This window comes from Lissotriton vulgaris, chromosome 10 (genome assembly GCF_964263255.1).
Source record: "Lissotriton vulgaris chromosome 10, aLisVul1.2, whole genome shotgun sequence".
NCBI classification, from domain to species: Eukaryota; Metazoa; Chordata; class Amphibia; order Caudata; family Salamandridae; genus Lissotriton; species Lissotriton vulgaris.
The window spans coordinates 65,870,745-65,897,315 of record NC_141698.1 but is presented as its reverse complement, the minus strand read 5'-3'; the positions used below and the strand labels follow the sequence as shown (position 1 = coordinate 65,897,315).

The window sequence follows — 26,571 nt, the reverse complement described above, 5'->3', positions numbered from 1 at the left end:
CATATCTTCTGAGAGCTCAAATTGCTTTTGGATAATTGGCCACTCAGCATATTACTGTCAATCTGTTTCCTTCTACGGTAGGTCGTGGTTAAATGTTTCAAACAATTCCCTTCATAAGTGGAAGATTTGTGTAGCTCAAAAATGATAGCTGAGTGATCTGTCCTAATCAGAGGCAGCATCTCCTTGACTGAAATGGAGTCATTATTGGTAAAATTACCGTCAAGGGTATGCCCTGCTTGGCAGGTGGGGCCTGTGACTATTTGTCTTAGACCTGCCTTTGTCATAAGTTCGATTAGGGTGTCAGTATTAGCATCCCACCTATCTTCCAAATGAAAATAAAAGTCACCTAGAATATGTGTCGATTTCTCAATCGCACATGCCTCAAGCAGTCATCTAAATGTTTAGACAGCTTGCTTTGCTTCCTGGTGGTCGGTACAGTAGTATCCCTTTGAAAGTGGAGCGATTGGCAATTTTTACATTGAAGGAAAAACCTTCACAATTAGGACTGGGTATAGGCTCACAGCTAGCTTTTAAGTTGTCCCGATAGACCATTGCAATTCTTCCCCCTTTTTTTCTGTTCTGTCAAACCTAAATACCTTGAAGCCTTGCGGGACAGCATGGTAGAAGTCAGGACCTGTCGTTTTGTCACTCCAGGTTTCAGTAATAAAGAGTACTTCAAGTTGTTTAGCCTCTATCAACTCGGCAATCTCTAGCCTATACTTGGGCAGTGACTGGGCTTTAACTAGAGCACAGCGAGTAATGCCTAAAGCATTTGATGTTAAAGGTGCGATTGAGGGGAAAGATACCCGCGACGCTGGGTTTGGCTGGAGCACAAAGCCACAAACAGGGCATTTACCGGAGGGTTTTAAGGGTAGTTTGCAACGGTCTAAGCCTATGCAATTTGTTGGCTTGTCATTCAGCCTGTGTAGTTCCTCATCAGAGTAACAGTAGTCTGCCCTGGGCTCGCCGGCGAGCCGAACAGCATCCCTGGCGCCTGGCACAATAGCACAAGCCCTTACCTTCAGCCTACACCTAACCCAATTTGTGTCTAACACTACCACATCCCAACCTCTTACCTTAAGCCTAAATCTAACCTCAGTTTTATTGTACATTAACAATACCGAATCTCTTACCATAAGCCTAAACCTAACCCCCTTTTTAACTTACATTAACTATAGCCCAAGTACTCACCTTAATCCTAAACCCAGTTTTATCGTACATTAACCGTAGCCCAAGCTCTTACCTTAAACCTAAACCTAACTCCAGTTTTCTCGTACATTAACCATAGCCCAACTTCTTACTTTAAACTTAAACCTAACCCCAGTTTTACCGTACATTAACCCCTTCGACGCTCATGACGAGCTCAGCTCGTCATGAGTTACGCCTGTCGTACGCTCACGAAGAGCTGAGCTTGTCATGAACTGCTGGTTTTTTAAAAACTCAGCGCACAGCGGGAAAACCCGCCGCACGCATGGAGTTAACCATAGCTCAACTTCTTACTTTAAAATTAAACCTAACCCCTGTTTTATCATACATTAACCACAGCCCAAGCTCTTACCTTAAACCTAACCCCAGTTTTATTGTACATTAACCATAGCCCAACTTCTTACTTTAAACTTAAACCTAACCCCAGTTTTATTGTACATTAACCATAGCCCAACTTCTTAATTTAAACTTAAACCTAACCCCAGTTTTATCGTTCATTAACCATAGCCCAACTTCTTACTTTAAACTTAAACCTAACCCCAGTTTTATCGTACATTAACCACAGCCCAAGCTCTAACCTTAAGCCTAAAGTGATTTCAGTGCAGTGGGTTTGCAACCATACAATGCCACTTGGCAGTTATTACTTGCATAGCTATCAAAGGTGCAGCAGGTGCAGTGGCACCGGTGCCAAGACCCCACACTGAGCCCAGATTATTGCAACATTTTACCCCCCCACCAGTAGTGGAGGATATTTTCCATCCTCGTACGGGGCCCGTGGCACGCATGCTACGCCACAGACCAGAAGCCAACCGCGACACCAGCGCAGGCCCTAGGGCCAGAGCATCTATGGGGAATATGTATTAATTGCACTCTTAATAGCATGCTTACTGACATGCCACAAGCAGTCACAGCTCCAATTATCTAATTAATCCATCATTAGCGCAGAGTTCCTCTTGGCCTTTGATCACTCCGCCCGTTTAGACCAGTGGTTGCATTTTTCAGCATCATGCAGCTGTTTCACAGTTCATTACCACAAGGACAGCTGATATGTTTGTTAGGTTTTCCTATAGGACTGCTCAGCTCTTTAATAACAATTATGAGCAGAAATTCATCCACCAATTTGTTTTGTAGCCAGGCTCCTAGCAAAAAAGGTGTTTGGCAAATTTATGACATTCTGAACTGAAAATGAAGGTTTGGCTTGTTTTCTTTTCTGTTTGCTTAATTTTACTAAGAGAAAAGGTGGTCTGTTTTGTGGCTCTTTTTCCTATGCCAATCCCTTAGGCTCCAATGAATTTTTAAAACATTTTGCAGTCATAGTTGTAAATGAGAATTAACGGAAATCATTTCCAAATCTTGAAACCAGAATCATAATGTGCAGACATTTCAAAATCCACTTGCTATTGAGAAAATTGCACAAAATTCCATTACTTTTCTGCAGCATTGTGTCTAGTAAAGGCAAGAAAAATGAGTGTGTCCACACTGGCGCCCCTTGGGAGTCGGTTTGTATTTACAAACATGCTCAGTGGTTTTTTTCACACCCCATTTGCTCACATAACCTAATTCCTGCAAAACAAAATCTGGTCAGTTTGAAAATCGGATGTGAAAATGAGCCAAGCATTCTCATATTTTCAAGGTGTGTAAGGAAAGACTTTTCCTCAATTGGAAGCATTTTCTTATTTTATTGTATGTGCTTCTGGTTCTGAGGTATGAAAATACTATTGGGCCGATTGCAATGTCGGGCAGAAAGCCTCCTCCTCACAGTCTGAATCTCCTCAACTATGTCTGTCCCTTCCATCTGACTCGGTCGGTTTATAATCCGCCCCACCGATTCCGATGTTCGCAGTCCGAATGTAAAGCGCGCACTCATTCCAAATCGGTTCCGACCAGCTCTCAGAGAATTCACATCAGTTGGAATGGCATTGTATACTCTATGGACAGCGGTTCCGAACTCGCGATTGCGATGCCCTTTTACAACAGCCTTTCCAAGTTGACCTGTCCGACAAGGAAAGGTTGTCGGAAAGTGACTTTGAGGCCCCCTTGCAGGCCCCTATTCATCTTGAGGCCTCCGGGCGGGGGCCAAGGGGTTACCTAAGGGGCCCCCTGTAAAACCCTGCACTGTGTGGCTAGCACAGTGGGGTACCTGCGACAGGGTGCAGGGTTTTCCGCACGGCCCCCATTTCGCCATAGGAGCCTATGTTTTGGCCGGTTGTCAGGCGTAACATGAGCTCCAATAGGAAACAATGGGAATCCGACCGAACAGTGTTCGGTCGCATCATATTCGGGCAGGCGAAACCGCCGATCGTGAGTCGTCGGTCCTGTATCTGAGACGTGTCGGGCGGAGGTTTCCACACAACATCTTATTCGGCCCCTAAAGGTTCAGAATCATTCTCACTATCTTTTATGTGTTTTTAAATGGGGGTTTACATCATAGTTTACTTGAAAATACCTTGGAATGTCTTGATGTGTATTGTAAGCCTAAGGTAAGTTTAATGAGAGAAAGAACCATGTCTTTACCATATATTAGAATGCTCTAAGGCGCTGACTACCAGCCCGGGGCAGTACCTTCGGGGAGTTGGCCCGGTGTTCTTGCACCTGGATTTTACAAGTGTGAACACTAGGCCTGATTTTACCCGTCAGAAAACGTCAGAGCAGTTAGCAAATGGGAGATACCTTGACCCCAGAAGAGATATTTTGCATGCATTATTTCCGGGTCGGCACGTTATTCCCACTATGGGACAAATCTCAGAATGGCTTGTCAGAATCATTTCAAGCCACATAATATTCCTATCCCACTCGAAATCTGGGTCTAAGCGTCACTGCACATCACACAGTAGAAATGAGCCACTAATAGCTTAGTGTATTAATGCACGTTCTGCTGTCATCCATAGCTGTTAAGGTTTCAGATTGCTTATGTGTAACATTTCCATAATTTCCTTGTAATTATGAGTGACATTTAACATCTAGGAGTGACACTTTCTCACAAGCAAAATCAAGCAATGCTGACGAGGGAAACATATAAACATATAAATATCAGAAATTACACCCATTTGAGCAACAAGAAACTAAGACGATCTTAAAACTGCTGCAAAGCACCAGAAATGGAAGGGCACTAGCGCCCTGGTGACCTGATCGTACTGTTAAACAAATGTAACATAGGTGGGCACACCTACAGGCAACATACAGAAAGCTGTGATTATTAAGTGTGTAAAGCAGAAACACTAATGACCCCTGCTTTGAAATGTGCAGCTGCCAGGGGAGTAATGCCCACTGAACTGAAAGGGAAGTAGCCCACCTCTTGCCAAGTGTCTTAGCCAGGTCTGTGCAGCTGAAGCTTCAAGGAACAGAAGCAGTTCTTGAGATGTCATGGGCTTGGGGAGGGGTTGACGCCTCAGACTCAGTTCAGTCTGGTCACAATGTCCACTCATTGTAGGATGACTGGTGAGCTCTGCAGTCTAAATTATCCAGTGACTGCTTGTTTGAATAGTTCAATAAATTTAGTACATGTCACGGTTTCCAGAGAAAAGCTAGTAAACACAGAGGAAACATGCTTTTCATGTATTCCAGGGGTAAAAAGGGGGTGGTGATGGACGAAGCATCTGAATCAATCAAACACTCACACCCAGTCAAAAGATCTGGGTTTAATCCACCACCGTTCTTTAGCCCACTCTGCCACCCCAGTTCAGACATGGCCATATGCAAATCAGTCTGACCCTGTGCCTCATGGGAACAGTCCAGCCCGAACTGCCATGTATTCCAGTGCAGGATTTGTTAGCAGCATCCAGGGGCAGTTTCTCCACTAGGGCTCCGGGTCTGCCCCCCCTGAAATTCCTACACATTCTTGTACAAATATTGAATAGATCGGTTTATTTAGAGATACAATCGTATCTCTAAATGAATCAAAGTCTTTAAGTCTGGACTATCTGTCTCATGCTGCCTGCCCCGCCTCGCTCCAAAGCAGGAGACGGAAGCCAGGCAGTAAATGAACTTTCTGAACTGTGACGCATGACTCAGGGCTTACTGTTCGAAAGTCCTTCATTGCTATTGTAGTCTATGGCAGTATCCACAATAGGCCAGTGACGCTTTCAGTGTCATGGTCTCGGCCGCTGGAGTCTCTGTCCCTGCGTGAGAGCAGCCGTCCATCATTCATAGGCATAGATCCCACCCTTTCCCATTCGTCACACTTACGAGGAGTAGATGCAGGCACATGTGTTTTGTTTCCTTGTTCTCGGTAATGGTAAGTGTTAGAATACTAATCTTTTGTTACGTGTATTGTGCCGAGACCCCTTGTCACTCTAACCTTCCCCACTGTGACACCTCCGACCATGGCTGCACGTCGCTGGCCCCATTATAAGTGGAGCTGCTCTATTTGTTGCCCCGTGAAATTGATCCAAAAGACGAGCAGGTCAGGGTTCTTGTTCCCTTATGAAGTTGATCCAAATATTCGAGGCAAGTGCAAAGCAAGCGATATGTGCTTTCAGTAGACAGGTATCTGCTGTATGAGATTAAAACTGGCCCTATCTTTACGCTCTTCTTATCATCATCAATGCCAAAAACATGGATTAATTTATGAACAATGAGTGTTAAAAACGTTAAGGCAATGCATGTCAACAAATTAGTTCCTCTCTTATTTCACGTTTTACTTAATCTTGTCTTTCTCAAGAGTTAGCTATTTAACCCGTTGGCTGCTTCCGCTTTTTTGCGGCAGTGCGGACGTTTTAAAAAACGGGTGCGGTCGCGTCGGCCATTGGCCGACGGCAGCACCAGCGAGGTAGTGCTGCCGTCGGCCAATGGCCGACGGCAGCAGCCAACGGGTTAATCATGTTCTGTTTCTGTATATTTTTCTCTGCACATACTTTGAGCTGTGCCAGGTGTTTATGAGGGGCTTTGATTGAGAGCTCCAACTTTGACCCTGAAGCCAAAGCAAAGTGCCTGTCAGTGGTTTGGTCTCCTTGCAGAGCACACAGATCAATCATCATGTATTCCATTTGCAATTGAAATTCTGTGTACATGTGGGTGAAGGGGGTACACCGATGGCAAAATATTTACAGGACAAAAGGAAATAAATTGCTTAAATCTGAGTGAGTGTAGTGTACATTTGGAAGTGGTGAAGTGGGAGAGATGCATGGAAGTGCATTCTGGAAAGACTGAAAAGAGGGTGCTGAAGAGGAAAGAGAGGTGGTTGAAGATGAGCAGATGGACAAGATGTGCAGAGAAAAAGGGTATACACATTTAACATAAAACACACATAACTGAAGGCCAAAATACCTTCCACAGGCCTCAATACTATTGAAATTTCAGAATTGGAACATTTTTAAGGGTAGCTATTTATAACAAATCCTTGTTGTTACTAATTTATCTTAAACACCTAACAATCATTGACAAAGCCAATCGTACTGACAGGGGTTAGGTATAGGTCAGTTTTTTTTGTGTTATATATCTGGATGCAATTACTTCTTAGAGAGAAACCAAAATACCAATTGGGTAGCACACTATGGGAATCACAGAAATTTATTTTACATGTTCCCTTTTAAAGAGGCCCCGCATTTTTCATTCCACTTAAAACACCTGTCTTCACACATTTCTATTTGACTGATTGCAGTCAGTAGCTGTGGGTCCTTCCCAAAGCCTGGTTAGTGCATTGTCTTCCAAAATTGGTGCTGCATGCAGTGTAAGACACTGGGCAAGCACCAGGGCCGGACTGGGTACAGAAACCGGCCCTGGCAAACTTCTCAGCTTCCCCCCCTGGGGTGAGGGGGACTGCAGCCGAGCAGTTTGCGAGGGTCGGTTTCGGCCGATTTTGTCACCGGGGGCCAATATTGCCGACCCCAGTAAGAAAAATTGCCCCCCAGGGGCCCAAAACCGGCCCCCACTCTAGTGGCCTACCGGGGAAATGCCTGGTGCCCGCTATGGCCAGTCCGACCCTGGCAAGCACACACTTTAATAGGCTGAAGTTATCGCGTTGTACAATTTGCACATTACAGTACCTGTTGAGCATATTAATGCAGTAAGATATAGGGCAGTTTTTAATGTCTTTAATATTTCACAACTATGTATTCCCATTGCTTTATAAGTCTGGCTTCTTACTAAATTAATTTGCTTTACATATGCACGATTTGCCAATCTTTTTTCAATGTTATTCTCTGGAGAAGGACCCAGCTTGGAGCCCACGTTTGTACATTACACTTGCTTGCATCGCTCACTATAGGAAAGCCATACCAAACCTTTACGCCTCACGCCGTTCAAAGCCGCCACTGGCAGCATCTTACGAAAAAGCAACTCAATTAGCTTAGATGATACTGTGTGTAAATGTTGCATTTAATTCCACGTTAATCTGATGTCTATGTTGGAGAGCAATGTCAGTTTACTCATTCTGTTTCCATTGCCCATTGCAGAATTGTAGTCCTACTTCTATGTTTGTAGAATGTCCTGGGTTTTGGTTTAAAAAATCTGGCGACCCTGCAGACAATATACACACCAACTCACAAAACAACATCATGCCTGGTGTACATTTTCTCACTAGACCCATCGCTTTGTTCCAAAATGCAGACCCTTTAACGGAGATGTTCATTTCAGCTGCCACCGCTTTGAAAATCAAAATGGCTTCTCCCAGTGGTTACAAACACAACACGCTGGATTCTTATTGGTGCTGTGCATGGTTTAGATTCTCTGATAAATGAGATCATTGCCAGAGCGGGTGAGTTTTAGTTGACGGTCTTACGTTACACCTCCCCTGCCAGTCTTTAACATAGTACTGTAAAAATACAGTCCGGGGTTTGACAAGCGGGGAATTGAGGTGAGGCAGAGAGGCTCCCTGGAGGGTGAGTTCGCCAGTGACCTTATCGCCATGTGACGGAATTGGTAAGCAGAACCTAATAGGGACACACAAAATATTGGACTGGTTTCCTGATTCTTCTTCCCCTTGGTGGGAGGGTTAAAGCTTTTGGGGGCATGGGGCTGGCAGGAGGGGGGGAGACTGGTCTGCTGGTGGTCCTGGACCTTTTAGACCTACTCTGAGTTGCCACGATCTGATGACTGACAAGGACTACGCCTGGTGACAGGTGCCCCGGCAGGGACAGAGTGTTATACGGTTTCCTGGCATCGCCATTTGCGGGGGGCATCATTAGTTGTTCCACCGTGGATGGGTGAGGGTACAAAGGAAGTGGGGGTATGACCATAAGAGGCCATGGGGGTATGTGACTAGGGGAGGGGGCAGAGTAAGACCCTTTAAATGAGAGCTGGCACCTGGTGGCCACCTCATTGTGCCCTGATGTGCTGCGATGCAAGGTCGCTGACCAAATTTTGTTGATCACATTTGCGAGGTCGCTGGCCAAATTTAGTTAGTGAGCAGCACTGGGTCTTGGTGTAGCAACGGGATAATTGTTACAGTGAGTTTCGCTGGATTATCATTTAAAAAATGATTGTTTTCAAGCACATGTAGCACATTACATGTTTCAAAAGATGAGGACTCCAGGGCATGGAAGCAGTGCATCTGCAACCATTTTTATGTCTCATGTATGTATCATCAGGCAGCAATTTGCTGGTGGCGTAGCGGGGGTGCACTGACCATATGTTATGGCTTTTGGGACACGGCCTTTAGTAACGCTGACGATGTGGGTTGCTGGCTAGAGGCTCCAACTTGCATACATGTGCTACATGCTAACCCACGAACTTGAGTCTGTTTCCTTTGTGGGGGAAGAGAGGACAGCACTGTTTGTAAGGGTGATTGACTCCAACACCATTGCACGAGTGAGCGCACTATTGTACTGTGCATTCTCTGCATGTATGTTTACATTCCTCTGTCAAGCTGCTTGTAGGGCAGAGGAGAAGCTGGCCATTCAATGGATGTTGTGTTGTGCGTTGTAAGATACACCTGTTTGCGGGATGTGTAATGTTGGCACCATGTACTTGCCCCTGCGGGGGGAGTAAATATTTTAAAAGTTATATTGCATATCTAAGCTACGCTGTATATTACTGCGGTTTTTATTCTCTCCTCTAGGGAGTCTGTGAATTAACACCTTGCGTGCGGCCCCGATTTCCCCCCGGTGCTGGACATTCCATACCTGGGTGTGGTCGTGACGGAACTATTCCATCATCAGCACAGCTCAACCGTGACTGATGACGGAATGGTTCCGTCACAAGCATCGAAGGGGTTCAAGAGCTACTTCTAAACCACACAACAGTGTAAGTCTCTATAGTCTCTATTGTTACTGTCATGCTACTGTTTCATGTTTATTTATAAAGTTTTATATAGTGCGAACATGACCCCAGAGGGTATCAGAGCCCTTTACATGAGAGGAAGGCAGGATATAGTGGTGTGGACAGAAACTCGTCTCATATATGAACAAAGAATAGTAAGTTTGACATCTATAGATGATCATCAATGTAGTAGTCATGAACCACACAAGAATAGTAGGCAGGTATACAGTCAATAAAACTGAAGATGTTATCAATAAAGCATAAGGTCATTATCTTAGGGCAAAAACTTGTTTTGAAGGATATTTGTTTTCCACTGTAATGCTACTGTTTCAAGCTGGTTGTGTGGCGACTTGCACATTGTATGCACATTATTAACATGGTACTGTCAAAATACAGTCTGGGTTTGACAAGCATGGAATTGAGGTGAGCCAGAGAGAATATCCCTGGAAAGGTCAGCCTGGCCCTTCAATCACAGGCCAGACTCTGTTCTGCTCAGGTGGGTCAGGGAAAGGAGTTCTGACGCCCCACAGGGACAAGACTACACTTCATAACGAGGCGCACAGCAGAGATTTGTCTTTTCTGGACAGGTAGCTGTCAACCTTTCTTGTTTTTCCCACCTGAGTTGGTGGGATCACACTCTAGAAAGTTATTTGTGGCTCAACCAGTCATCAGAGGGGTTGTTTTCATTTCATAAGTTCTTTCTTATTACCGTGCAGCCGCCAGACCATTGTTTCCGAGCACGACACACTTGAGCATACCTGAAGAATCTGTTCATATTATATGTACAAAAAAATAAAATGCATTAGATAAATTGGTACATTTCCTTTATGTACTTTTTAGAGTGTCAATATTCCACCTTTTGCCAATAGAAGGGTTCTTTAGAGCAGTACAAGTAAAAAGCATTTGACGATCAGACAAAATGTCATTTTCAGTTGGGTTGTCTTGTTGACATTTCTACAGTGTCCAGACTGGTGTTACTAGAGCCTTGTTATGTTATGTGTATTTGTAACGCACATTGTCACCCACGAGGGTATCCTAGAGCTGAGCAGGTGTGTGTGCCTAGCCCTGCCTATAGTAGGTTGGTTAATTGAAAAGCCAGTTCTTCAGCTTTTTGCAGAATTCAACAAGAAAGAGGATGCTCTTATGTGGAGTTGGAGGCTGTTCTTCACTTTTATAGCAATGTAAGAGAATGCCCGTCCTCCTGATCTGGTTATGTGTGTGCATGGGTACTTTATCAGATGTCCGAGGAACCCTTCCACATGATTCTGAGGTTTCCACCATAGAACGGGTCAGAGTCATAGGTGATGAAATATTTTGGGTGTTGTTCTAGCCCCTTTACAGGACTGTGCAGGGTACCCTTCTGGTGCTCCATTCATAACAGGCTAACCAGTGGTCTTGCTGGATGCCTGAGAGGCATTGTCGTCTCCTTGAGTAGTGAGTGTATTGACAGGTGTCCGAGAAGTGAGGAGGGAGGATTATACTGATAGATTCTGCTTCTTTCAGGTCGATATCGTACCTGATAAATATTTATGTACAAAAATACATATGTCTTATGTAAGCTAAAATTCCATCATTGAGTAGCATATCAACAAAAGCTCTTCCCAAAGTACGTTATCCACAGCAAAGTGCTGGCCTATGGTACTTTATCCATCCAAATGAGACCGCTGCCCTGGAGCACCTTGTCTGCCAGAAAACTCTTGACTGCAGTATCTAATCTACAGCAGAACTCTGCCTTGGAAGACCTTACCCACAGTGATGGTTGCCGTAGAGCACCTTAGCCACAGCAAAACTCTGGCCTGGAGTACCTCATCCACAGCAACACACTGCCCTGGAGTACCTTATGCACAGCAAAACTCTGCCCTGGAGTACCTTATGCACAGCAAAACTCTGCCCTGGAGTACCTTATGCACAGCAAAACTCTGCCCTGGAGTACCTTATGCACAGCAAAACTCTGCCCTGGAGTACCTTATGCACAGCAAAACTCTGCCCTGGAGTACCTTATGCACTGCAAAACTCTGCCCTGGAGTACCTTATGCACAGCAAAACTCTGCCCTGGAGTACCTTATGCACAGCAAAACACTGCCCTGGAGTACCTTATGCACAGCAAAACTCTGCCCTGGAGTACCTTATGCACAGCAAAACACTGCCCTGGAGTACCTTATGCACAAGATAACTCTGCGTTGTAGTCCTTATCCACAGCAAAGCTCTGGGCTGGAGTACTTTAAGTACTATCTTCACAAAAAGCTCTTCTCTGAAGTGCTTTATCCTTAGCAAAGCATTAGCCTGGAGTACTTTCACCGAATAACATCTCTGCCCTGGAGCACCATACATATCCACTGGAGAGCTCTTGACTGCAGTCTCTAATCCACAGTGAAACTCTGGCCTGGAAAATCTTATCTACAGCAAAGCAGTGGCTTGGAGTACCTCATCCACAGCAACACTCTGTCCTGGGGTGCTTTATCATTCGTCAAACTCTTGCCTTGGAATACCTTTTCCACAACAAAGGTCTGCCCTGGAGCAAACCTCTGGCTTGACATACCTTGACTAAATTAAAGCTTTGACCCTGCAATATCTTATCTACAGCAACATTCTGGCCTGGAGTACCTTAACTGAATTAACGTGCTGGCTGGCGCACCCGTTCCGCATCAAAGCTCTGGCCGAGAGTACCCTCTACAAAGCAAAGCCCTGCTTATTAGCACCTTAGCCACAGCAAAGCTCTGACCTGGAATACCTTTGCTGCATTAAAGTGTGGCCTGGAGCACCCTATCCACATCACGGCTTTGACCTAGAGTACAGTCTACATAGCAAAGGTCTGGACTTGAATATCTTAACCACAGTCCCTCTCTGGCCAGGAGTATTTTATCCACAGCAAAGTTTTGCCTTGGAGTACCTCACCACAGGAAACCTCTGCCTTAGAAACACTAATCACAGCAAAGATCTGATTAACTGTTTGGGTGGAAGTCTCTGGGCTCAGGTGCTACAATTATCAGGGCCCAATTGTGTTGTGGCACATTCCTCATAAAAGGCTTCACCCAAGAGCCATTGTAAGGGTAAATGTAGAGAAAATTTGAAGAATAGTGCCCTCACGATTTGGCAACAAGAGTTCAAAGAGAAAATTCAAGTGTTCTTTGAAAGTTTCAAGAGAGTGGTTTTTATTTTTTTGGTTACATCTGCGGAAAAAGGACAGCCGACACGTGTTTCGCCCTATTGGCCGTGGGCTTTTTCAAGGCAAAAGTCAGTTGTACGAACAGGTTGCATTCATGATGCTGTAAGAAGCCGGCATGTAATAACTGTGGTCCTGGAAAAAGCAAAGATCTGCCCTAGAGCACATAAGGCACAGGGAAGTTCTGCCCTGGAGTACCTAGGTCACAGTAATGCTCTTTACTATAGTAACTTAACCACAGGTAAGCACTTCCCTGTGCAGCTTATCCACAGTAGGCAGAACTTTGCTATGCGGAACTCCTTGAAGTTACAAAAAAACTCTGTGAAGTTCCGCGAGTGGCGGAGTGCAATGCGAACTTCAGTTTGTGCTGGTATTCCTGCCTCTCGGGTAGAAATTCTACCCGAGCAGCAGCTTTCGCTCACAAATTTACCGTTCGCGATCGCAAATTACCGTTCGTGATCACAAGCGGGGAAAAAACTCTGCTGCACATCGCGGAGTGGAGTTTTCTGCACTCCGCAAACCCCGCAGAGTGCAGAGTGCAGAGTGCAGACAACTCCGCAAACTCCATGAATGGAGCGAAGTTCACCGCCCAGGTTTAATCCACAGCAAAGATCTGCCTTGGAGTTCCTAAACACAGGAAACCTTTGCCTTAGAAGACCTTCTCCACAGCAGTAATCTGCCTTAGAATAATTCACCTACAGGGACGGTTTGGTCTACTGTGCCCAAAGCACAGTAAAGATCTCTCCTACAGTGCTTTCCCCATACGTATGCTCTGCCCTGGAGTACCCACGGCACTGTGAGTGTGAGTGAGGTTCCTGACTGCTGCCAGCCAAGAAACTCGAACAAAAGGAGGCCTGATGACCCTTCGAATTTGGCCTTTGTTATGAGCCCAGCAAGAGTCTTAAATAAGAAAACCCCGTACCCGCCTGCACGCTGTTGCTTGTTGCAGATTGGTCCCTACCTGCACGTTGTTGCTTGTTGCCGATTGGTCCCCGCCTGCACGTTGTTGCTTGTTGCAGATTGGTCCCCACTTGCACGTTGTTGCTTGTTGCAGATTGGTCCCCACCTGCACGTTGTTGCTTGTTGCAGATTGGTCCCCACCTGCACGTTGTTGCTTGTTGCAGATTGGTCCCCACCTGCACGTTGTTGCTTGTTGCAGATTGATCCCCGCCTGCACGTTGTTGCTTGTTGCAGATTGGTCCCCCCCTGCACGTTGTTGCTTGTTGCAGATTGGTCCCCGTCTGCACGTTGTTGCTTGTTGCAGATTGGTCCCCGCCTGCACGTTGTTGCTTGTTGCAGATTGGTCCCCACCTGCACGTTGTTGCTTGTTGCAGATTGGACCCCACCTGCACGTTGTTGCTTGTTGCAGATTGGTTCCCATCTGCACGTTGTTGCTTGTTGCAGATTGGTCCCCACCTGCACGTTGTTGCTTGTTGCAGATTGGTCCCCACCTGCACGTTGTTAATTGTTGCAGATTGGTCCCCACCTGCACGTTGTTGCTTGTTGCAGATTGGTCCCCGCCTGCACGTTGTTGCTTGTTGCAGATTGGTCCCCACCTGCACGTTGTTGCTTGTTGCTTGTTGCAGATAGAAGCAGGCAACGTGCAGGGGCTGCTGAAAGTGTCCCGGTGTGTGGGAATTACACCGGGGCATTATTCAGTGGGGCCCAAATTCTTGGCAGGGTGGACGGCATTTACCCTTTGAAAATAGTGGGTGGACGCCGTCCACCCGCGTGTACCCCCGTCTCGTGCCCTGGTAACGAGGCACGTTCTTCACAGCCAATGTGTGTCACGGGGCCCATCACAGCAGATACCTAAAATGCGAAGCGCTGCAGCCCCCTCGAGGGACTGGAAGCATGAAATAAATGCGCAATATAAACTGGTGCAATGTGCATTCTAAAGCCACGCTCTTCTGTTTGTATTTTAATAACACTGCTCTGTAGTTCCATATGTATAAGATATACAGCCCTGCATCGTTTTCCATGAAACCCACTGCCAAGCTACACGCATAACAACCCCAGACACTTATTTTATAACAAAAACTGAATTTTTTATCACGTAAAAGCCGAATTTTGCCTTTTTTTATCACTGCCTCTGTTTCCATGACAAATATGTGTCCTTCTGTCTGCATGACAGAAGCCTGGACCTTTTCACATTAATACGCCTTGTAGATAGAGGCTTTACAGGGCGACTTTTTGGAGGAAACAAACCCCTTCTCTACTTTGATTACTAGGACCCTTTGCTACTATTTCCTCTCAAAGCCTGCAGCTTATCTTTCGTATCTCCCCGCTGCTTGATGTTCGATGCTGAGTCTTTCCGCATCTGTCATAACAAGTCATTGATCTTTTTTGGACATCATTTCAGTTTCTTCTTTTCAGCACATCTCTGCTGCTTATTTTTCATAATCAAGCTCAGCAGTTTATTTTTCCATAACATCTTTGTAGCTTCAATGCCATTAATAAAACCCTGCAGTTTGTATTCCAATGAGTTTTCCCTGCAGCATTTTTCGATGAAACCCTAGAGGGTCTTTCTTTGCCAGAAGAAAGCCCTTGAAGTAGAAAGCCTTGGAGCTTCTGTTTCACAACAACCCTTTGCAGCGTCCATTCCATCACTTGAGCTGCTGCAATTTCAGTTTCACAGCAACAATGTTGCAGCTTCTATTCCATGATCAGGCCCTATACCTTTGCAGCACCTATTCCACAGCAACATACATTCAGCTATTCCACAGCAACACGTGTGTAGCTTCTATTCCACAGCAAAACATGTGTAGCTTCTATTCCACAGCAACACATGTGCAGCTTCTAATGCACATCAACACGTGTGTAGCGTCAATTCGTACAGTTATAGCCTTAACAATAGTTTAACTTCCATCACCAAATGAACACACAGAAGGGGGAGGTAAAAATGTCCAAATTATATAAACGTTCCCCAAATTTGATCCCACTTCATCATTGCTCGTAATCCCCTTGCTTTAGCTAATGCTAATTCCATGGTGTAAATTTCATTAACAAGTGTCCACCATTCCATAGTATGCGGAGGTTTCGGAGAAATCCAAACCCTTGAGATAATCAATCTAGCACATGCAAATAAAATTGTAATTAAATCTTTATGTGGGCAATTGAATGATTGTATATCTAATAAAACCGTAATAACTGATAGAGGGGAGAAAATTATCTGCTTCTGATTAAGAATAATTTCCATTCCGGACCAGAATTCCGATAGTGCGGGGCAATAGAAAAGCATGTGTTCTAAGTCCGCCGCCACAAGATCACATTTGGGGCACTTAGAACGCTCATTCGCTAGCAGGGCCGGTCTGGGAACCAAAACCGGCCCTGGCAGAGTGCTCGCCCCCCCCCCCCCCCCCTCCCCCCAGGGTGCCGCCGAGCTCTCTTTGCCAGGGCAGGTTTAATGCAGATTTTGTTACAGGCCTGATTTTGCAGCAAAAACGGCCCTGTAACAAAATCGGCCCCCAGGGGCCCAAAACCGGCCCCCACCCGTGCGGCGCACCGGGGGATTGCCCGGTGCCCGCTATGGCCAGTCTGGCCATGTTCGCTAGATTATTTGATGACCACGTAGATATTGTTTGCGGAGTGTAGTACAAAAGACACATAGTTCTATATGATTGTAGTCTTAGACTAGAGGATTGGACCACACGGTTAATACTACAAAAGGAGGCAGAAATCTGGTTAGATGTTATATTAATACCCAATCTATTAGTCCATTGTATAGCAAGTTTTATACAATCATCAGCCTTTTGTTGATTGGGACATTTATAACTGTCACTAATTAGTGATTTCGTCTGATCAGAATAAAGACAGGTCCAAATGTCTGAGTTAGAGACATCAGACACCTTCATTTTACGGACTAAAAAGTCCAGAATTTGCATATATTTAAACCGCATGGAGTCGTTCAGTTTGTAAGGAAGTTTAAGCGATGCAAAATTTAAGAACCCATCTGGGCCATAGAGATCTCCTAAGGTATTATTACCACATCTAGACCAGCTGGCCTCCGCACCATCATTGAAGATTCCGGGAAGTCCGGGATTACCCCATATCTGTAATCTTGAATGGAAGAAAGAAGTTTTACTAATAGTCAAAATCAAGTTCCATATTCTGACGATCTCCCTGGCAGTCATGAAGCTTCTATTCCACAGCATCACATATTCAGCTACTATTCCACAGCAACATGTGTTTAGCTGCAATTCCACTGCAACATTTGTGTAGCCTCTATTCCACAGCAACACCTTTGCAGCTTCTATTCCACAGCAACACCTTTGCAGCTTCTATTCCACAGCAACACATGTGTAGCTTCAATTCCACAGCAAAACATGTGCAGCTTCTATTCCACAGCAATACATGTGTAGCTTCAATTCCACAGCAAAACATGTGCAGCTTCTATTCTACAGCAATACTTTTACAGCTTCTATTCCACAGTGACACATGTGCAGTGTCTAGTACACAACAACACATATGCAGCTTCTATTCCACTGCAACACATGTGCAGCTTCTATTCCACTGCAACATTTATGCAGCTTCTATTCTACAGCAACACATGTGCATCTATTCCACAGCAACACATGTGCAGCTTTTATTCCACAGCAACACATGTGCAGCTTCTATTCCACAGCAACACATGTGCAGCTTCTATTCCACAGCAACACTTGTGCATCTATTCCACAGCAACACATGTGCAGCTTCTATTCCACAGCAACACATGTACAGCTTCTATTCCACAGCAACACTTGTGCATCTATTCCACAGCAACACATGTGCAGCTTCTATTCCACAGCAACACATGTACAGCTTCTATTCCACAGCAACACGTGTGCAGCTTCTATTCCACAGCAACACTTGTGCATCTATTCCACAGCAACACATGTGCAGCTTTTATTCCACAGCAACACATGTGCAGCTTCTATTCCACAGCAACACATGTGCAGCTTCTATTCCACAGCAATACACGTGCAGCTTTTATTCCACAGCAACACCTTTACAGCTTCTATTCCACAGCCACGCATGGGCAGCTTCTATTCCACAGCAACACATGTGCAGCTTCTATTCCACAGCAACACTTGTGCATCTATTCCACAGCAACACATGTGCAGCTTTTATTCCACAGCAACACATGTGCAGCTTCTATTCCACAGCAACACATGTGCAGCTTCTATTCCACAGCAACACTTGTGCATCTATTCCACAGCAACACATGTGCAGCTTCTATTCCACAGCAACACATGTACAGCTTCTATTCCACAGCAACACTTGTGCATCTATTCCACAGCAACACATGTGCAGCTTCTATTCCACAGCAACACATGTACAGCTTCTATTCCACAGCAGCACGTGTGCAGCTTCTATTCCACAGCAACACTTGTGCATCTATTCCACAGCAACACATGTGCAGCTTCTATTACACAGCAACACATGTACAGCTTCTATTCCACAGCAACACGTGCATCTATTCCACAGCAACACATGTGCAGCTTCTATTCCACAGCAACACATGTACAGCTTCTATTCCACAGCAACACATGTGCAGCTTCTATTCCACAGCAACACATGTGCATCTATTCCACAGCAACACATGTGCAGCTTCTATTCCACAGCAACACATGTGCAGCTTCTATTCCACAGCAACACTTGTGCATCTATTCCACAGCAACACATGTGAAGCTTCTATTCCACAGCAACACATGTGCAGCTTCTATTCCACAGCAACACATGTGCAGCTTCTATTCCACAGCAACACTTGTGCTTCTATTCTACAGCAATACACGTGCAGTGTGAATTCCACAGCAGCACCTTTACAGCTTCTATTCCACAGCCACACATGTGCAGCTTCTATTCCACAGCAACACATGTGCAGCTTCTATTCCACAGCAACACTTGTGCTTCTATTCTACAGCAATACACGTGCAGTGTGAATTCCACAGCAGCACCTTTACAGCTTCTATTCCACAGCCACACATGTGCAGCTTCTATTCCACAGCAACACATGTGCAGCTTCTATTTCACAGCAACACTTGTGCATCTATTCCACAGCAACACATGTGCAGCTTCTATTCCACAGCAACACACGTGCAGCTTCTATTCCACAGCAACACTTGTGCATCTATTCCACAGCAACACATGTGCAGCTTCTATTCCACAGCAACACATGTGCAGCTTGTATTCCACAGCAACACATGTGCAGCTGTTATTCCACAGCAACATATGTGAAGTGTCTATTCCACATCAGCACCTTTACAGCTTCTATTCCACAGCCACATGTGTGTAGCTTCAGATCCACGTAACACATGTGCAGCTTCTATTCCACAGCAACACATGTGCAGTGTCTATTGCACAGCAACACATGTGCAACTTCTATCCCACAGCAACATGTGTGTAACTTCAATTTCACGCAACATTTGTGCAGCTTCTAATCCACAGAAACACTTTTGCAGCTTCTATTTCACAGCAACACATGTGCAACTTCTATTCCACAGCAACAGCTTTGCTGCTCCTATTCTACAGCAACACATGTGCAGTATCTATTCCACTTACAAAAGGGGGTGGTGATGAACAGAGTGTCTGAATTGAGCAGACCACTCTTACCCAGTCCAAAGATCAGGGCTTGATCCATCACCGTTATTTATCTCACTGCCCCATCCCAGCTCAGAACCTGGCTATATGCAAATCAGTCTGTCCCTGGCCCAGTGCATCATGGGAACAGGGCAGACTGAACTACCAAGCCAATTCTTTACCAGAAAGGAGACAAGCTACCGGGGACCGGTTTCTGGCATTTCAGCCTCTTCGGCCCGGCTTGCTTGAATCCTGATGGAGCAGTGAGAAAGGGACTCATGTCTGAGTATACCCTGCCACACCTATAGTGGCCAAAATCGATTTACAAAAGGGGGTGGTGATGAACAGAGTGTCTGAATTGAGCAGACCACTCTTACCCAGTCCAAAGATCAGGCTTGATCCATCACCGTTATTTATCTCACTGCCCCATCCCAGCTCAGAACCTGGCTATATGCAAATCAGTCTGTCCCTGGCCCAGTGCATCATGGGAACAGGGCAGACTGAACTACCAAGCCAATTCTTTACCAGAAAGGAGACAAGCTACCGGGGACCGGTTTCTGGCATTTCAGCCTCTTCGGCCCGGCTTGCTTGAATCCTGATGGAGCAGTGAGAAAGGGACTCATGCCAGTGTAAGAATTGGCTTTTGTAGTTTGGTTTGCCCTGTTCCCATCATGCACTGGGACAGGAACAGACTAATTTGCATACAGCCAGGTTCTGAAACTGGGATGGTGCAGTGAGCTAAAAAACGGTGTTGGATCTAGCCCTGATCTCTTGACTGGGTGAGAGCTTTCTGCTTAATTCAGAGACTCTTTCCCTCACCACCCCTTGTTGTAAATATTTTTGTCCACCCTAAGTGTGGAAGGGTATTCTCAGATGTGAGACCCTTGCTCATTGCACCATCAGGATTCAAGCAAACCGGGCCGAAGACGGCTGTAATGCCAGAAACCGGTCCCCGGGAGCTTGTTTCCTTCCCAGTGTAAGAATTGGCTTTTGTAGTTTGGTTTGCCCTGTTCCCATCATGCACTGGGACAGGAACAGACTAATTTGCATACAGCCAGGTTCTGAAACTGGGATGGTGCAGTGAGCTAAAAAACGGTGTTGGATCTAGCCCTGATCTCTTGACTGGGTGAGAGCTTTCTGCTTAATTCAGAGACTCTGTCCCTCACCACCCCTTGTTGTAAATATTTTTGTCCACCCTAAGCGTGGAAGGGTATTCTCAGATGTGAGACCCCTGCTCATTGCACCATCAGGATTCAAGCAAACCGGGCCGAAGACGGCTGTAATGCCAGAAACCGGTCCCCGGGAGCTTGTTTCCTTCCCAGTGTAAGAATTGGCTTTTGTAGTTTGGTTTGCCCTGTTCCCATCATGCACTGGGACAGGAACAGACTAATTTGCATACAGCCAGGTTCTGAAACTGGGATGGTGCAGTGAGCTAAAAAACGGTGTTGGATCTAGCCCTGATCTCTTGACTGGGTGAGAGCTTTCTGCTTAATTCAGAGACTCTGTCCCTCACCACCCCTTGTTGTAAATATTTTTGTCCACCCTAAGCGTGGAAGGGTATTCTCAGATGTGAGACCCTTGCTCATTGCACCATCAGGATTCAAGCAAACCGGGCCGAAGACGGCTGTAATGCCAGAAACCGGTCCCCGGGAGCTTGTTTCCTTCCCAGTGTAAGAATTGGCTTTTGTAGTTTGGTTTGCCCTGTTCCCATCATGCACTGGGACAGGAACAGACTAATTTGCATACAGCCAGGTTCTGAAACTGGGATGGTGCAGTGAGCTAAAAAACGGTGTTGGATCTAGCCCTGATCTCTTGACTGGGTGAGAGCTTTCTGCTTAATTCAGAGACTCTGTCCCTCACCACCCCTTGTTGTAAATATTTTTGTCCACCCTAAGCGTGGAAGGGTATTCTCAGATGTGAGACCCTTGCTCATTGCACCATCAGGATTCAAGCAAACCGGGCCGAAGACGGCTGTAATGCCAGAAACCGGTCCCCGGGAGCTTGTTTCCTTCCCAGTGTAAGAATTGGCTTTTGTAGTTTGGTTTGCCCTGTTCCCATCATGCACTGGGACAGGAACAGACTAATTTGCATACAGCCAGGTTCTGAAACTGGGATGGTGCAGTGAGCTAAAAAACGGTGTTGGATCTAGCCCTGATCTCTTGACTGGGTGAGAGCTTTCTGCTTAATTCAGAGACTCTGTCCCTCACCACCCCTTGTTGTAAATATTTTTGTCCACCCTAAGCGTGGAAGGGTATTCTCAGATGTGAGACCCTTGCTCATTGCACCATCAGGATTCAAGCAAACCGGGCCGAAGACGGCTGTAATGCCAGAAACCGGTCCCCGGGAGCTTGTTTCCTTCCCAGTGTAAGAATTGGCTTTTGTAGTTTGGTTTGCCCTGTTCCCATCATGCACTGGGACAGGAACAGACTAATTTGCATACAGCCAGGTTCTGAAACTGGGATGGTGCAGTGAGCTAAAAAACGGTGTTGGATCTAGCCCTGATCTCTTGACTGGGTGAGAGCTTTCTGCTTAATTCAGAGACTCTGTCCCTCACCACCCCTTGTTGTAAATATTTTTGTCCACCCTAAGCGTGGAAGGGTATTCTCAGATGTGAGACCCTTGCTCATTGCACCATCAGGATTCAAGCAAACCGGGCCGAAGACGGCTGTAATGCCAGAAACCGGTCCCCGGGAGCTTGTTTCCTTCCCAGTGTAAGAATTGGCTTTTGTAGTTTGGTTTGCCCTGTTCCCATCATGCACTGGGACAGGAACAGACTAATTTGCATACAGCCAGGTTCTGAAACTGGGATGGTGCAGTGAGCTAAAAAACGGTGTTGGATCTAGCCCTGATCTCTTGACTGGGTGAGAGCTTTCTGCTTAATTCAGAGACTCTGTCCCTCACCACCCCTTGTTGTAAACAGTATCTATTCCACAGCAGCACACATGCAGCATCTATTCCACAGCAAAACATGTGCGGCTTCTATTTCACAGCAAAACATATGCCGCTTCTATTCCACAGCAACACATGTGCAGCAGCTTCTATTCCACAGCAAACCATGTGCAGCTTCTATTCCACAGCAACACCTTTGTAGCTTGTATTCCACAGCAACAATTTGCCGCTTTTAATGCATTACTTGCGCCATTACAATCTCTGTTCCAGAGCAAAATTTGTGCAGCTTTTATTCCTCAACAATGCGTTTGCAGTTTCTATTCCATAGTTAAGCCCTTGAAACTTAGTTTCCATGACAAAGCTTTAGCTACCTCTGTTCCTTAAATTATGTCAGTGTCTGTGCAGCTTTCATTGAATAGCAAAGGCCATGCAAGTAATGTTCCAAAACAAAGACCGTGCAGCTTCTAGGCCATACATTGTGTGAAGCATCTGTTTCAGTCTAACTTCCATAGCATTTTATTTCATAACAAAGCTCCTGATGTCAATATCTCATAACACAGTCCTTCCAGCATTATTCAATAGCAGTGCCCTTAGAGCTTCACTATGACTACAAATGCCTCTTATCTCCCAATCCATAAATCATCCCTTGCAAATTCTAGTTTATGATTTAACTCACAAAACATCAATCCTGCGGCTAAGCCCTGCAGTTCCTACTCCAGAACAAAGTTTTTCAAGTTTCTGTTCCTTGAAAAGTCCTCATAACTTGTATTTAACAACACGCTTGCAGCTTCTAGTCACTACCAAAGCCTTTTAACCTTATTTTCTGTATGTATGCTTTGCAAGTTCTATACATAACAAGCCTTTACAGCTTCTGGTGTACAACAAAGCATTTGCTGATTTTATTCCATAGCTTGTACAAAGTCTATACCACAGCAAATCCCTTGCAGATCCATTCCATAACAAACCTTTTATCACCTTTATTTCAAACAAAACCCTGCATCTTAATATTCTACAACTAAACACTGCAACTTTTGTTCTACAATTGTGGCCTGAAACTTCATTCTGGCCACACAACCCTTTAACTTCTATTCAAAAGGCTTTATTCGGTTTGTGCAACAACCATAAAAGCAGAAAAACATGATTTTAAAATGCACGCATAAAAGCATGCATTTCATGCAATAGTCCTATAATAGTGCTTTAGCTTCTATTCGGTGACCAACCATCTTCCATTATGCAGCTCGACGATCAGCTCAATTTTGTCTGGGAAAGTAACTCCATGAACTTAGGTTTCGACTACCGTTGGGCCTCAATTTCTCATAAACCAGCATAAAGTTGGGGTTAGTTGGGAGTTCTCAAAAAAGGAGATGCTGTGATTTGGACTGGCACAGGACTGGGCCAACATGACCGCAGCGTCCAATGAGGCCCCTGCGGCTGGTGTTTGGGTCAATGGAATCTTCTCGGAGAACCTGCAGATCTCAAGAGGGACCCTACTTTGAAGTGATGAGCCACAAAATCTCGCTATTAGCAGCAGATGTCTTCTTGTCCCTGACAGACCCAATGGCCTTGATCTCTCCACTGCTATACCTATTAAAGACCCATGGAATAGCATGTGTGTATGAAATAAACACAGACAAATCTGAATGTCTGCTTATACAGTTGATAAATTGGTGGAGGCTTTGAAAAAGATAGCAACCTTGAAGATGTCCACTCACTGCCTAAAATATCTTGGGTACATCTCAGCACAACTATTTCACCCTTATTTAAGGCGATTATAACCCTTTGATAGAAAGTATTACTAGAGGGACTTTTAGAGGTGGTGCCCGATGTCCGTCAGGCTTGTGATGGAGTTCCTGTCTGCCAAACCCTAAATAAGACCCTTAGAGTCCAGCCAAATCCATAGTTCAGATCTAGACTTTACATTCTTGAGTCCCACCTAAGGTGGTGATAGACTTATAAACGCTATTTTAAAATTGTTGTTTGATAGGAGTTTTCGGAAGTGAAGGTTGGGTACCAGCTAACATGCTGAGGGTGTTCCAAAAGCACTGTTGAGGTCAGGTTAGGGGTTCTTCTTCATGTACATGGTCAACATTCTGGTGCTTTAGATTTCCTTGGGTAAATCCTCTGTGTAAACACTGATATTAGGAATAAATTAGACGGGTTTTCCAGCTGCACCTGAAGATTTACATGAAATCATCATGCAGTAATCAATTTCCTAATAGAAGTTTTAATAAAATCTTTGAGGACTAAACAACCTCACCATGATGTTATCATGGGCCTATCACCCAATAATCCACCCCTATCCTGAAGGGGGCTAATAGCCATCATGCAGTAATCAACACCCATTCCACGGCATCATGGGATCAGCCAACAGCAGCAAAAGATTGTAACACATTGTCCATTAACGAAGGATAAACCCATTCCAGAGTAGTTTTTCATAACTATACTCACAACACTCACTACACCACACATTAAACACAAGCACAATTTGTTTCAAATCTTTTAGCTGCCTAAACATTTGACACCTCAAAGTTGCATTCATCCAAGTTATCCTGACAAATCTATGTCATCTCATCTAAATATCAACCATGTTGAAGAAGTTAAATTAAACCTAACACATACACATAAATGGGACAAAGGCCTCATAATTGACAAAGATTCCTCAAGCCATAACAATCATGTGAAATCGAGCAAATGACCAAATGTACACCCCAGCACAGGCTAAATGTCAATCTCCTCTGGTACATGCAACCGTTCACATAAAGCTCTACATATATCCAGATCACTGACTAGCGACCACTACCCAATTTAATTCATAACTAGCAGCCCGCCCCAGCGTTGCTTGGGGCAGAAAGGGGCTGGGGGCAGCATTTTAATCCTCTGTGCACCCCCCCCGACATTGCCCAGTCCGCATCCCTCCCGCCTCCCCTTTTTGTAAATCGTTTTTGGCCACTATAGGTGTGGCAGGGTATACTCAGACATGAGTCCCTTTCTCACTGCTCCATCAGGATTCAAGCACCCGGGCCGAAGAAGGCTGAAATGCCAGAAACCGGTCCCCGGTAGCTTGTCTCCTTTCTGGTGAAGAATTGGCTTGGTAGTTTAGTCTGCCCTGTTCCCATGATGCACTGGGCCAGGGACAGACTGATTTGCATATAGCCGGGTTCTGAGCTGGGATGGGGCAGTGAGATAAATAACGGTGATGGATCAAGCCCTGATCTTTGGACTGGGTAAGAGTGGTCTGTTTAACTCAGACACTCTGTTCATCACCACCCCCTTTTTGTAAATCGTTTTTGGCCACTATAGGTGTGGCAGGGTATACTCAGACATGAGTCCCTTTCTCACTGCTCCATCAGGATTCAAGCAAGCCGGGCCGAAGAAGGCTGAAATGCCAGAAACCGGTCCCAGGTAGCTTGTCTCCTTTCTGGTGAAGATTTGGCTTGGTAGTTTAGTCTGCCCTGTTCCCATGATGCACTGGGCCAGGGACAGACTGATTTGCATATAGCCGGGTTCTGAGCTGGGATGGGGCAGTGAGATAAATAATGGTGATGGATCAAGCCCTGATCTTTGGACTGGGTAAGAGTGGTCTGTTTAACTCAGACACTCTGTTCATCACCACCCCCTTTTTGTAAATCCCGCCCCGACATTGGCCATACCGTCTAACGCCTTGAGCTCGCCGCCCCCCGCCCCCGCCCCGACATTGGGCATAGCGCATAGCGCCTACCGCCTCCCGCCTCGCGCCTCGCGCCTTGAGCCTCCTGCCCGCCTCCCGCCCCGGCTTTGTAACCCCCCCCCAGGTACCGACTTACCTCATCCGCTGCTCCTCCCCGCGCTGGCACTGCTCCTCCGCTTCTCACCGCTCCGCAGCTCCTCCCGGCACTCATGTTCTCCCCTCTTCCTGTTGCTGGTGAACTCCGCTCCTCCCCTCACGCAGACGCTCCTCCCGGCGCTCATGTCCTCGCTCTTCCTGTTGCTCGTGAACGCCGCTACTCCCCTCACGCATACGTCGCGGCCGGCGCTACTTGCAAGGGACTACTTAATTTTTATTTGTAAATATTTTAAACAACGTTTTTTATTTTATTTTTATGTAGCCTATGTCCTTCTGCTTGCCCTGAGGTTTTCTAAGATGTCTTGGGTGTTCAGATTGGTGGTGTAGTTTTCGAGTTTACCTGGCTCAAAGGTGAAAGTTCTCTCTTTATAATAGTAGTATAGATTAAACCATGCATTGATCTACCCCAAGCCAAAATGACAAAAATCCAATAAGGGGAAGCAGAGCTATGAATTCTTAAAATTTTAAGTTGAAGTAGCACTAAAAAGCACAACGCGCCAGTTCTAGTCAATGGTCATGGTAGGCCAGGACCAAGGTGTGATTTGAGCCTACCGCGATGGAGCACGGTTTGAATACACCAATACATCATCCTGGTCGAAGATTCACCTTGGGACTTAGTCCTTTCAGTCCCAATCTGCCCCAGAAGTAAACTTCTAAGGCTCCTAGGACCTCAGGGGAGACGCTTAGAGGCTCAGAGGGTGTCAGGCGCAGGTCAACAGCAGGGTTCAGTCTAAAT

General features: G+C 45.6%; 1 protein-coding gene across 1 annotated transcript in view; it reads left to right on the top strand.

Moving 5' to 3' along the window:
• RAB26 (RAB26, member RAS oncogene family) overlaps positions 1-26,571 on the top strand; it is a 760,792-nt gene that overhangs the window by 525,412 nt on the left and 208,809 nt on the right. The gene's annotated exons all lie outside the window — the stretch shown is intronic.